Source organism: Sus scrofa, chromosome 2 (assembly GCF_054392235.1).
Source record: "Sus scrofa isolate SSC_HxYL_T2T_F1_AM1 chromosome 2, Sscrofa_HxYL_maternal_Yorkshire_Landrace_v2.0, whole genome shotgun sequence".
Taxonomy (NCBI): domain Eukaryota; kingdom Metazoa; phylum Chordata; class Mammalia; order Artiodactyla; family Suidae; genus Sus; species Sus scrofa.
Window position 1 is genome coordinate 139,168,982 of NC_139384.1, and position 13,820 is coordinate 139,182,801.

At 38.7% G+C, this 13,820-nt stretch overlaps 1 long non-coding RNA gene across 12 annotated transcripts in view; it reads right to left on the reverse strand.

Annotated features, from left to right (window-relative positions):
• LOC102158243 (uncharacterized) overlaps positions 1 to 13,820 on the reverse strand; it is a 1,270,494-nt gene that overhangs the window by 428,910 nt on the left and 827,764 nt on the right. The window contains exon 1 of one of the 12 annotated variants that reach the window (XR_014838699.1): positions 735 to 831. The exons of the other annotated variants lie outside the window; for them this stretch is intronic. This is a non-coding gene — a long non-coding RNA (uncharacterized LOC102158243). Of the gene's footprint in view, positions 1 to 734; positions 832 to 13,820 lie in introns of those variants that run through there. 12 annotated transcript variants of the gene reach the window in all.

A 13,820-nucleotide genomic window follows, 5' to 3' on the forward strand; every position in this document is an offset into this window, starting at 1 on the left:
ATTTATGTTAAATTGTTTTCACCAACTCTTCTAACCAATGCACCCAAATGGCCAAGTACAGTTGTAAGTAGTAGTAGGGGAGTCCAAGCTTGAATATTTCAGTTTAACTGTAACTGGGTGTCTAGTTTCTGCACAGACCAGGACATCTGGGGTCACATCAGACTGTATCTCTTGTCCAGAGCACATGCCAGAGGTTTCTAGTTAGGCTGCCTGGGGAGAAAGAGCACAGAGAGCAAGAATGGAATGGGGTGGAAAGCCCCTGGGACTGATGGTGAAAGTTTGTGTAAGACCATGTCCAGCTCTTGAGAATGATGCTGACTTGTGAGGTTTTCTTCCTATTTCCTCTCTCCTGGAAGTATACTGCGGGGAGAAAGAGAGAGTGGGAGGAAACGGCAAGGACTTCACAGTCTCATCCCCTGGTGAAGCATCAATTAGTTTTTTTCCCCCTAGAGAGCCTGTCCATTTGTTTGGGGCAGGGATATTATGCCATACAGGGTCCCAAGAGGCTGGTATACTCGGACAAGGATAGTAAAAGGAGGGTTTCATTGAGGAAGAGATGTGTGGGCTGGGTACGGGGACCAGAGGGGATGGCCAGCACCCTGGGAACAAGAGAGCTGCAGATACTGCCTGGGCTCAAAGAAAGCTGGAAGAAGAGAATCCTGGAGCTTTTGCTCTGTGACCTTTCATAGAGCCAGTTGGGAAGGCTGGCCAGAAAGTGGGAGAGGCTCTCTTACCTTCCGTGTCCTTCCTGCCAGGGGCCCCCATGGGTTGAGCTCAAGGGAAAGCCAGAGGGCTAAGATGTCCTGCGAAGCTTCCTTGAGCACTGAGTGTGGAAGAGAAGGGCCGAGCAGAGATCTGGGCTGGGCAAACTAAGGATCCTCAGCACGGACACGCTTCTCTTTCTTTCCTAAATCCATGGCACCTGGCCTCAGTAACCAGCTGTGATTAAGAGGCTGCTTTTAGCAGCTCAATGGCTCTTTTCCCTTATCTGGCTAGTAGCAGGGCGCCTGACTGCTTCCAGTCCCTGCAAGAAAGAAATGTTTTATATCTACTTGAGGTGCCCTAAAAGAACCTGACTACAGGAATGATTTCAAAGCATGATTTACACCAAAGCAATAACAGACTCCTAAAAGCTCTGATCAAGAGTCCTAAATAAATTCACCTTCTGTAATTGCCAGTACACGTCTCTGTCCTTGAGTTTATGAACCAACTCCAACATCCCAGAGTTTACATCCCTCCTTGATCAATCTTCAGTAAGGAATTTACTTGTCTAATAACATGCTTCCCAACATCAGGCAGGTCCCAGAATGACCATCAAACAGAGGCAATGTGAACAGCTGGGAGTATCTGATGGCAGTAAACACAGATGTGCCTGACAGGACATTAACTGCTTAGCACGTTGATGTAACTGACTTTCCAACGTTCAGCAAAGCTTTGTAGTCCCTGAGATGCTACTGCCTGGGTCTGATGATTGCCTGTTCCCCATCCGCCCTTTGGCAGTGTTTTCTACAGCATTTGATGCAGTGCTTCGGCTCGGTGTTAATTATGAGATCAGCTCAAGGCCTGTGATTTAGAGCCTGGGCTCAGAACCTTTTCAGTAATTCAGTTCCCACAAGCCTGTGTTATTGGCTCCAGAATGCAGTTGCTTAAGCTAATTAAAAAATAAGCTGAAGAAATTCGTTTCTCAAGCAAAATTAAATCTGATATACACACTGAATATTGCACCTTGTCATGTCCATGTCTAGCTCAATTCTACCTTTTACTGCTCACTCTGCAGCCTGAGAATTCCCATTTAAAGCAAATGCTGATTGCTAAAGAGATAGGAGTGGCCTTTTTGAAAATATTGGGTTATAAAATAACTTGGATAAAGTGTGGAAAAAGAAAAAAACATTTTTAATGTTCTTTTGTGGCATTATCAGTCAACCAACATCATCTTGGGATGACAAATTGATAGCCTCTTAGTAAAACAAGAAAAATCCTTCATAAACCTGTCCATCACCTTAGAAAATGTCATTGTCAGACCCGATAGGCAAGAGGTAACAGCACAGATCCCTTGAGGCAGGGTGATTCTAGCTCTATCCCTTCCTACCCAATCCACCTAACACCCATGTCATGGATATTTACAGTGTCATGGATATTTACAGTGTTTGTTGATAAAATTAGGAGCAGGCTTTTGCTAGAAACCAAACCTATTAGGTTTTTAATCCAAACAAAGAAAGAAACACATAAGACAAATGCCACCCAGTTTCAAGTCAATGTGTTCTGTGTCTCTTCCTGTCTAGGTTTCCAGATCTGATGAAAAAAAAGTCTCTGGACATGGTCACTTGCTAACATCTCTAACCTGAGCCTTGTGTCTTGTAAATGCATTTTTCAGGCACAGGATATACTGACCAGTGAAATATACACCACTGTTCCTGCAAATCTCAATAGCCTCAGATTACTCTTAACTGGTCAAGAGTGTCACCATCCCATAAAGCACTTGGCAAAAGCCTTGACAAATTTGAGAGCTACTGTCCATTAGAAAATTTGCTAAAGTCAGGATGGTAAGCAGGTTTTACCCCTTGGCCATTCTGACTATTCAAAGCAGTTATCTAGAGTAATGGTCTCAGAAGGAGTCTGAGATGAGTCCCAGGTTCATGGGAAAAGGGGGCAGGGTCAGCTGGGTACTCTTGGGGTATGGGGCTGGGCTACTACATCATCTATCAGCCTCTGCTCTCTGATTTCCAGGTGCTGAGAATAACGAATATTTCCTTTAAGTGTAATTGTGTGTTTCACTGATCATATATGTGATGATTTTATTAAAGTGATTGTACAGATAAAATGTATAGATACATGACATATGCATAAATAAAAATATAACTTAGCACATAAAATTCTGGAAGAAGTCATCAAATTTGGCTAAATTTAAAAAAGTAATTTAATGTTTATTTAAAAAAACACCTAAGTTTAACATAGGTGGTAAATAGACAAAAATCTTATAGTTAGAAACTAAATTAGTTCGGAAGAATTATGCTAGACTATAAGGTTTCAAAAATAAATACAAACTGGTTGTCACCCTTGAGGAACATGAATTTTTTTTTTTCTCCTTTGATTTCAACCAAATTTCACTCTCACCTGGGTATCAGCTATGGTTTTGAGATGAGTCAGCTTAATCGGTCACTAGTGTTCTTTGACTCTGAATGATATGGCAGTGTTTGAATCCCTAAATGTTGTGAGTGCCCTGGAAACAAGGTAACTTTTCTACCTTGTCCAGTAATTGGCTGGCTCCAGGGAGTTGTCATGATCCCGCAGAGAGCAGAGTCATAGCAGTTACCATCCCAGGGCAGTCGCTGTAGGCCACCTTGAGAAGTTACTCATTTACACTGGGAATTCTAACTAGTAAGTAGCTTGGAATACTTGAATCAACCCATCGGGGTACTGCTCCCATTGGGGAAAGTAGACTAAGATCAGAAGCCTGCTTGATGATTGAGGAATCAAAACAAAAGGAATTTAATGATTTTAAGAGTTTGGTTCCAAGAGATTTTTTTTAAAGAAGTCAATTAGTTGTTTGATTTGAAACTCTGCATATATGCTTGTAATTTTTTCTCTTACACTAACTCGGGTTTATTATATCATTAGGTATTTGGGTTAATCTAAATAATAATTCTCTGTTTGGGGAAGAAATACAGTTACACATAGTTTTTTTTTTTTTAATATAAATAATAGCATTTAGTACTGGTAGTGGGGGATAATGATAAGCTTTAACTCAGTTTCAGGAGATCCTCCTGACCTCACTATCTTGGATGTTGTGACAGGAGGGAAGGTGTGTGGTGTGCAGATATGAATGAAGCCAGTGTGCTGGAAATGATGGAGGTGCAGCAATGGTGGGAGGACAGCTGTAAATGCCATACCAACTGTTCCCCTGCTTCTCAGAGGACAGCAATCGAGTGGGAGGTAATAGTGTAACAGGTGCTCTGCTAGGCAGCAGGAGGCCAAAGGCAATGGATAAACAGAGTGGCAGGAAATCCCAATGAAGGAAGTTTGGGGCAAGATGTCAGACCTGGGGCTAAATAAAGATACGTAGAGTTCTTAAGCACAAAAATAAAGACTCACCCCTCCACACTCTGACATACCACGTGTTCTTAAACACAGAGACGTGTAATTTGGGAAACCAGTAAAGGGACACCTAGGACAGTTACGTGTCTATTTTTCATGATAACTACCTCAGTTGCTTTTTTTCTTTTTCTTTTTTTCCAAGTCTGCCATGTATTACTAAAATTAAGGAGGGGTAGTGGAGGATTTTAGTCTAGTTCTAGTGCCAGTGCTCATTTTAATTTGTACATTAGATAACAGTCACCTAAAATTTCACATGGTATAATGTACAAGCAGGAGGCAGATTTCTCTTTGGTTACAGCCCACTCCTCTTCTCCCCTCCTTCACCAAATTATAGCCCTCTCCTCTGCCTAGTCCCCTTTAGAATCATTGCTCTTCCCTTGTAGCTGCCTTCGACCTCCTATTAACTATTTATTGTTTTAGTTCATGGAGCAGTTGCCCATTACAATCTCTTTTTGAGAGCTGCCCTTCAATAAAGATCCATCTCCACTAAGTTTCCTACTAAAATGTAGAAATTGAGAGAGTGCTTGTTAATCCAATGAAATTTTTAGGCACCTGGTAGGACTGCAGTAGAAATACTTTTTTAAAATTTTTCTATTTTTTGCTTTTTAAAAATACAAAATATAAACTACTTTCAAAAATCGTGTATGCCTGGTTTGACTTTTAGCTATCCAGTAATGCTAGTCTGTAAGTTTTTAGGATAGTTCTGCCTGCCCAGAACGCAACTAATTCAGCTCTGTGAAAATAAGGTCTGCCTATTGGTTGGCCATGGCACACCCAGCTGGCCAAGTGTTCTGAGCCCTGTAGCAACTCATGAATATTTGCAGATGGACAGGCTAACAGACTAAATCACTCCTATATCTATTAAAGAAACTTTACCAGCTCCTACCTATCAAGTTGGGGTGGAGTGCAACAAGGGGATATGCTGTCCAGTTCACTACAAGGGCTAGAAGGTCAGGTATGCATCCTGTTATCTACAGCTTTTGATGTTTTAGATTTCATGCTTTGGGAATATTTATGTTATTTTCTGATATCAGTCTCAAATTACCATCTGGTTATCCTTATTAAAGTAGTTTTAATCAGACTATGACTGGGATTTACTGTCCCTTTCAGCTATTTGTCTTCGTTGTTAAATAATTGACTCTGTGGGAGCAGATATGGTTATCTAATTTACAGCAGTATCACCAGAACCTGGCTGGGAGTAAACGATCAATATCTATTTATTGAATAAATGGATGATGACTGTCTCCTTATTTCCTGCCCCCTTTCCTCCAAATTGGAGCCCTCTAAATAAGATGACCGTGTCAATGAAACGAGGATTCTTTTTTTTTTTTTTTTTGAGAGTTATGGGAGATGCTATTGATGATTATACCTGGAAAAATTCAAAATATGGTATCTTCCCACCCTTACTGGGAGGTATGATACTCTGCTTTGAAAAGACTCTTCTGTTTTTCTCAGCTCACCCTCCCCACCCTGGGGCTTTCTCAGTGATAACAACCAAAACATTTGAGATGGCAGATGTCAGGGATCAGAAAATTTCATTATTGCAAACATTCAAGAAGTTGCTGGTGATGCTTGTCTTTCTCTCAAGTCCTCAATAAGTTCTCTCTTTGGCTGTTAACGCTTTGTTTTGTTTGTATGTTTCTTTTTGTTGTTTTTCAGGATCTGCTGTTATTAGGTCTGCCTTTCTGAGTAATTCATAATTTCTTGATCCTATAGAGCCTTGCTACCTGGTTCTCAATCCCTAATTGTCCTGCTTAGTTACTATAGACTTCCTGTCCCAGGCACTCATCTGAGTTAATTAGTTGGCTTCCGTGATTCTCCCCAACTCCCTCTGAAGCTCCTGCTGGCAACTTCTATCCTTTTTTGGACAAATACCAGACAACAAAAATGCAGATGAGCCAGCCTAGATGTTGGCTGAAACTCTCACCCCTCAAATGCAACACGCAAGCATCCCTACTCCTCCCTCCTGCTTTACATCTTCGCGGGGTAAGGACTTGGACTTGGAGAGCCACACCCGTTGCCTTCAAAAGGAATGCAAAACACTGCTTGTCAAGTAAGGCAGCTTTCTTTATAACTGCTCCCTGTCCTGTGTCAAAACTTGGAAGAAAATTCTACAGGTTACACTGTTGTGGATGATTGCGGAAATTTTAAAGCAAGGATCGAGAAGAAGGAAAGTCTGTAGTCACCGTCCTCTCAGTATTTCATCTAGAGCTCTAGCCAGTCTGGGCAATCTACTAGACACAGAATGGATTTTTCTTCCAGTTGTTCCCCATACTCACATGGTAGGTAGGAGAGTGATAATATTAATGTGAACAAACAGAGTGGGAGGGTGCCAGGCAGTCTGAGTTTTACATCAGAGCTGTTTACAGGAGGGTCTGGGAAAGATAGCTTCCCGATCTAGGGATCTGCTAGTGGGAAACTGCCTTTGGTCCTATTACGGTGAGGAATTGCCTGAATGCATGAGAGGTTGAGTTATGAAGGCTGCTTAAAAAACAAACTGTGTATGGTGTGTTAGTCACATCCTCCTTTCATCATGCTATGCATGGAATCAGTGAGCATGACTACAACTCATCAGTTTCAAATAAAAATGCAACTAAACCTAGAAGATTTCAATCACACTCAGGAGTTAGGCTGTTCTATTGTTTTATTAGAAAAGAAACTCCATTGCTTTCTTGATTCCCTTTTAATAGAGGTAGTGATAAAAGTAAAATGGAAATGAAAGATGATGGATGGCCTGTAGGTACCTTACTCAACAACAGAAAACGAGACATAAATAGAAATATTAATCAATGCTCTGAGCATAGTTCAGGTGCTAAGACGTGGAATGTAATACATCCCACAGCTTAATTATTATTTTTATGGATATAGTGGCCCAATGCACTCCAGGCAATTGCATCAATAAAATCTCATGCTAGAGTGGGTTCAGCACAGGGTTGTGCTACTCTTCTGCCAAGCGAATAGCCTTGGATATACTGGATTCGTGGTAATATTTTGAGCAGTGTGTCTTGGATCATCTACATTTTAAATGCACAGTTGAAGACACCTGCATTCAGTTCTCAAGTTGGGCCTTAGTTTTGTTCTGGAGATGTGCCTGCTCACACCAAAAAAGATGTCAATTGAACTGAGCCATGTGATGCTACATAAAATCAAGCTTGCTACAAAAATAAATTGGCTGAAACAAATGTTTTCATCAGAAATGTCACTACTGAACAAGAAATAAAAGATTTTTTTTTTCCTCCTGGGAAAGACTACAGGATTACAAAGAATTTTTTTCTTGGTATTAAATTTTAAAAATAACTTTTCTACAGAGAGTTAAGGCACATAAGAAAGTAGACTGAAATTTCTCGTCTAGCAATGAGTCTAAATGAGAAAAATAGTTTATTTTAATGGAGTGCTACTTTGTAGGAAAAAAACAAAAAATGCTGCAGAGAAAATCATGCCAGAAAATTTATTTTTCCCTCCAGTTGTCATATTATCCACCTATTGTCACTAATTACACTGTATTCTCCTTTGTGCGAGGTTAGATTCTTCAGGCTTGCTTCTAAGGGTAATAAAGTAAATGTGCATAGGTCATCAAGAACTTGAGGAAATAATGGAAATTCAAAGAACTCTGTCTTTCACATTTTCTCAAAACATTTTTCTACATATACCCAAACAGCATTAAAACATTTACTTTGCCAAAACAGGATTCTGGCTATCATTGCCAGGTTCAAAATACTGACACAACTAGGAAAACAACTTTGAAACAAAATGTTATCTGTACATGTGGTATTTTTTTTTTCCATTTCCTTTCTAAAAATGTTCAATAAAATTCATTCGGAAATACAAAAGATTGTATTTCCGAATGTATTTAATTTTCATCTCTCTGGCTTTTCACTGATACATGTTTCCACACTGTGGTTTCAGCAGATATGATTAAATGACAATAATATCAAATGAACTATAAATGGCAAAAATGTCAAGAGATGCAATAGTAATCCTGTATATCAGAGCTGTGTCTGTGCAACTTGCAAACATACAGATGTAAAGAAAAAAATGTTCCACTATCCAGATGTTAATTCTGAAATAACTTTTAAATTTGCGATGTTTGGTCTATACTGTGCCAACCAGCCCAGTGTTTCTGAATATATGACTGTTCATACTGTGTAGACAAAACAGATGGATCCTTCGACAGCACCATTTTTTTAAATCCAGCTGTTCTGGCATCATGTTGGCAAAGCTTTTTCACTGTCTTAACAGTTGATACTTGATAGAAACTTCAGGTCAGTATATATTAGTTACATCTGGTGGTTTTCCCTGAAAAACTCCTGATTTTTTAAAAACTTTCTGATTATTTAGTCATTATTATTCTGGGTGAGTAATTAATCTGACACTGGGTAGCTTATTATGCCTTGTTAAAATACAATGGAGAAAGCAAGGCATAATAACACACACATATACATGTACCTACGTATGTGTATTATAGAACACTGCATAGTTTTTCATTTCATATATGAATCCTATTCCATACCTGGTCTACGCATTAGTGATTGCAGATGACACTCTGGCATATAAATAAACAAGTTGGTAAATGTACATACCTGCTAAAAATTTACTCTTGTACGATTTCATTTCCAGTGTATTTTGGAGGAATATACAAAAAAATCATGTACTTTAGGCTTATTTGAAATGTGTTATTTGTAAGGAGATAGGATCTTTACATAATTTAAAAATTCTGAAATTGTATATAGCTTGTGAAGTTCTTCTTCCACAGTCATGATGTGCTAAATTACCTACAGTAGGATTTTTTAAATGAAGGTTTTTTTTCTTAACAATTCTTCAGAAGCTCCAACTTAAATATTATTGTGACAATAAATATCTTTGCTTCAAGAACACTTCATAAAATGTAAGAGCTTTTAACATGAAATAAATAAATGCATTGTTCTCTGAGATTAGGTGAGTGTCTTTGAAATACACTGTTAGAATGTTAATTGAGTTTGACATAGCGTGGATATAAAATGCATTGTGCCACTCAACTTACCAGCAGTGAAACTGATTACCAATTCTAATCGTTGTCTGCATGGTGACAGCATACTGAGATGGAGATGTTGAATATTTCAGTTTGTGATATTATCATGGTTGTTTAAAGTACTGACTACGTGTTTTGAAACCAATAGAAGTAATTGGTATGCATGTAAGAACTAGCAGGCTGAGCGCATCACTTATTTATAGACTCTTTTGATGTAACTCTATGGGGGAAAAAGTTAATAAAACATGGTTCAAAGATAAATTTACACTCACCACTATAATATGATATAAGGCACAAATTATTGTACCGAAAAAACTGTTTTCTAGCGAAGCACGTACTTTGTCCTTAAGCCATTCACCAAAGCAGGAAGGAGAGAGCGGGCAGGAAGTAAGAGCGACAAAGGTATTGCTAATTCTTTCAATTCTCTGAAACAACTTGTGACAATTAAAATCCATGTGCCAACGAAGAAAAATCAAGAAATATGACAGAGTTTGTAAATGTCCCCCCTTTTCTCCCCTAAAGTAGGTTATGGTCTCATAGGGTAACTTTGCTAACAAGCCAGTATTAGAAACAGAATGACTAGAAAACGTATTTAGGAAGTAACACGATGGTCTCATCTCAAAGGTCAGAAATAGAAGAAAGAATGGGTGTGCACACACCCTTTCGCAGCGTGGAGACTGACGTGTTTCGTCTCTATTCAAACAGAAAAGCACATTTTTACAGCAATAATAATTAAATGCCTAATTATGGTCAGAGAGCTGCTGACTTCAAACTTGATATGCTTTAGGCACAATCAAAGCTTACAACAATGTGCTCGAAAAATATGAAACTGCTGACAATTAAAAAAATGTGCTAAGAATAGTGATGTAGGCGAGATGGAGACAAGCTGGAAGGCAAGAGTAAGTACCCATGGGTATCGCCGGAGGATGGCCACCTGCCTCCTTAGCATGTTCCTTGTCCCTGGAGCCCGTGTGGAGGGATGAAAACCAGAAGAGCTGGGTTTTGGCTTTTGACTTTTACTAATAACAGTATAATCTTAGGCAGGGATTTTAATCCTTCTGGACTTTATTTTCCTTATCTTGGACTAGGTGGTTTCCCACTCTCTTTTAAAGTCTTTATTCCACGTAGCCTTCGCTGAAGAATTTTTTTTTCTTTTTTGGCGACACCTGCAACATAGGGATGGATTCCTGAGCCAGGGATCAGATCCAAGTCACAGCTGTGGCAATGTTGTATCCTGAACCCACTGCGCTGGGCCAGGGATGAAGCCAGCGTCCTGATGCTGCAGAGATGCCGCCAATCCCATTGCACCACAGCAGGAAACACAAGATTGTTTTTGAAGTAGGAAATTCTAGGTCTAAGAGGTAGAGAAGATTGGCCTGATTCTACGGCTTACTTGGATGATATCATTTAAATTTTGACAAAACACTGTGCGATCTTTTAGTTCCATTTTTCAGATGGGGACGTCAAGACTCACCTACCATACACAACGGTAAAGAACAGAGACCGGATGCAAACCCAGGCAATTTGGATCTAGAGCCTGGGTGCTTACCATCAAACCAGACTCCAGTGAATGTCTGTGCGTAGGCCAGACTCTTCTGCCTAATATAACACCTACGTTCTGTGATCTAGTGACTAACCATGGGGATGGCTGGCAGAGCCAGGTCTCAAGGATCAGTCTGAGAAGGGCTTACTTTCATTTGTAGAATGTTTCAACTCCACACCCCTTGTGAATCAGAGTCACCGTAAGAAATCCTGTCTTCAGTTCAGCTGAGTAGGGAAGGAAGATGGAGGTACTATACCACATATCTCCTTTTCTGATCATTTCTTCCTTGTAGCTGGGCTTCTGGTTTAAAGTCTCCACATCAATAACATTTAATTTAATCAACCCCATGCTCACCAAGCAGTGCCTTATAAACTCCAGCTTATGCTGAAATTCCTATTAATGTGAATTTTTAGAGAACTTGAGGTTTCCGAATGGCCACTTTGGGCAAAAATGTGATTATAGAAATAAAAGCCAATAATTAGAAAAATGCTTGACATTACTCCTTCCTACCTAAATTTATATGCTTCTGCTAACACTGCACTCCTGCATAAAGAACACCTGTTCCTTTATCACCCATAGCATGCTTCTGCCTGCTTCATCACCTTTTTGAACCCATTCATAATTTCTGTTATTATCTTCTAGTAATTACAGAGATCAGGGTAAGGTCCACATCTTGTTTGTTTATGGCTATACTAAAGTTAAACAGGTAAAATTTCATCAGCTCTTATCAAATACGGGATATTAAATGAGTATAAGTCAGCTTAGATTGCTTCAACAAAATACCCTGGGCTGGGCAGCTTAAACAACAGATATTTATTTCTTATAGTTCCGGAGGCTGGGAAGTCCAAGATCAAGGTGCTGGCAGATTTGGTTCTTGTTGAGAGTTCCTCTTCCTGGCTTACAGACAGCCACTCTCTCACTGTGTCCTCACGTGTTAGAGAAAGGGAGAGCCTTGGTCTCTCTTCCTCTGCTTTTAAGGACATCAGTGCCACGTGTCATGGGGCTCCACCTTCATGACCTCATGTAAACCTAATTACCTTCCAAAGGTTCCATCTCCAAAGACCATCACATTGGGGGTTAGGGCTTGGACATACAGGTTTCAGGGGAAGAAAAACATTCAGTCTATAACAAAGGGGCAATGAAGAATTCTCATCTTCTCCTCATCTGGATGGAAATAGGGCTCATAGAAAAGAAACATTCTTTTTTTGCCTTCCCCATTGACTTTTATCACCTCTTCTTGGTGTTTGTTCATTGATCTCCCTAAAAATGCACTTTGCATGGTTCTCAGTGCTAATCCAGATTAATGCCGTCTCAGTCTAGCTCAAATTTCATGCTACTGTGATTTTCAGAATCACACTCTCAACTAAAAGAGTAAGTTTCAAGAAAATTCATAAATAGCATGTTTACATATTTTTTGGTCTGTGGTTAATTTGTCACAGGTGAGGCAGAAAAGTCAACATTTTAGAGAGGATAATTTCAACTAAAATTAATTATGTATAAAACAGATTTTCTTATGGCAGAAACAGGTTCTTAATAAATATGCATTTATTGAATTCAGAAATTAAGGACAAAAATACTTCAGTTACCCAAACGATTTCAAAAGTCTCTTTTTAGGCTTATGAAAAGTGAGTGAATGCAGCCAAAAGTTGGAGATTAATGCATTTTTTTTTTTTCCTAACTGGGTATTCACATTATCCCTTTCTTTTTTATTTGTGGTCATAGTTTACAGACTTCAAATAACTTTTATCAAGATGCAACTTTATGGAACTTACATTTCTCCCCTTTCGCCTACATCATACGATACAGACAAAAACTAACAAGTAAGTGAACCAGGAAGCCAAAAATAGAAAGGAAATGCCGGTCTTTCAATGATCTTTTTCTTTCATATTTATGTTCTTCCTGTCTACAATCTAGGTCTTCTGTTATAGAAAATCAATTGCTTAATTTTTCAAAACCAGATAATGGGATCAAGGATAGGACAATATGAACAGAAGAAAAAAAAAAAAAGAAAAAGAAAAAGAAAAACCATTTCAGAGAAGCCACTTTGATAGGCAGATAATTTCCGGGTTGCTTTAAGCTGTAGTAAGTTGCAAAATCCCTTCAAGACATTTCTCATAATAACTGCTATAAATATCAAATGTTTACCATGTGTCAGATAGACACTGAGGGCTCACATACATTAGTTCACTTAATATACCAAAGAACCTAAATCTGTGTTTCATGTGAGGATCCAGACCCGTTTATTAGTTTAGTAGATTATGCCTGGCATTAAAAAAAAAAAAAAAACTGGAATAAATTAGATTAGTAAAAAGCTTTCTGAATCACATATAATAATGACAAATACTGCTTCTTAAAATGTTTGTTTCAGTATATATGTGAATATTTGTGTGTGTGTTGAGTCATAATGTAAAATGTATTTTTTACTGATAGACATAGTTAAAAACTTCAAAAGCCCTGCCCCATATGGTACTGTTATGATATTAATTTTTAGAGGAAAAATAAAAAGATCCAGTTTTATAACTCTAACTCCTAGTGTTCCCAAATGAATTAGCTTCCTGAGTCTCTAAGGATGCCTAGGATAGCGTTATTGTTGCACTGTAGCTTCCTGTCTCTCTCACGGTTTGCATTTATATAGCATCAAGGCAGCCCTAACATAGGGTGATTAAATCTCCTCAGATCAGGCCATCTGTGCCATTGAGTAAGTGAGATACTTCAAATAAGTGAATGATGAATTCTGTTCCAGACTGTCCCATAAAATTATAATAAAAATAATAATGAAGTGCTCTCTAATAAAAAGAAAGTCGTTACAAATACTGTGCTATTGATTTCAAAGGGCAGTAATTTTAGAGGGGCTCTTTCATCTGTGTTATAAATCTTGGCAACCAGTGGAGAAAATGTCAGGATTTAAAAAGCAAACAAACAGAACAAAAAAATCGCCTCCCTGCTCATCTTTCATGCTGTTTTGAGTAAAACTAAGGTAGCACAAATATTTAAACAGATGGCTCAATGATATGCTTTTTTCTTTACTAATCATAGTTATTAAAGCCCTCACTTTATTTTTATTGTGTTTTAAACGGGCAGAGAAAATCTGAGGCTGATAATGACCTTTGTACATCATGCTGCAAATTGATTTTGATGACCTTTCACTCTGCAATAATTAGGCTGGCTCCATGC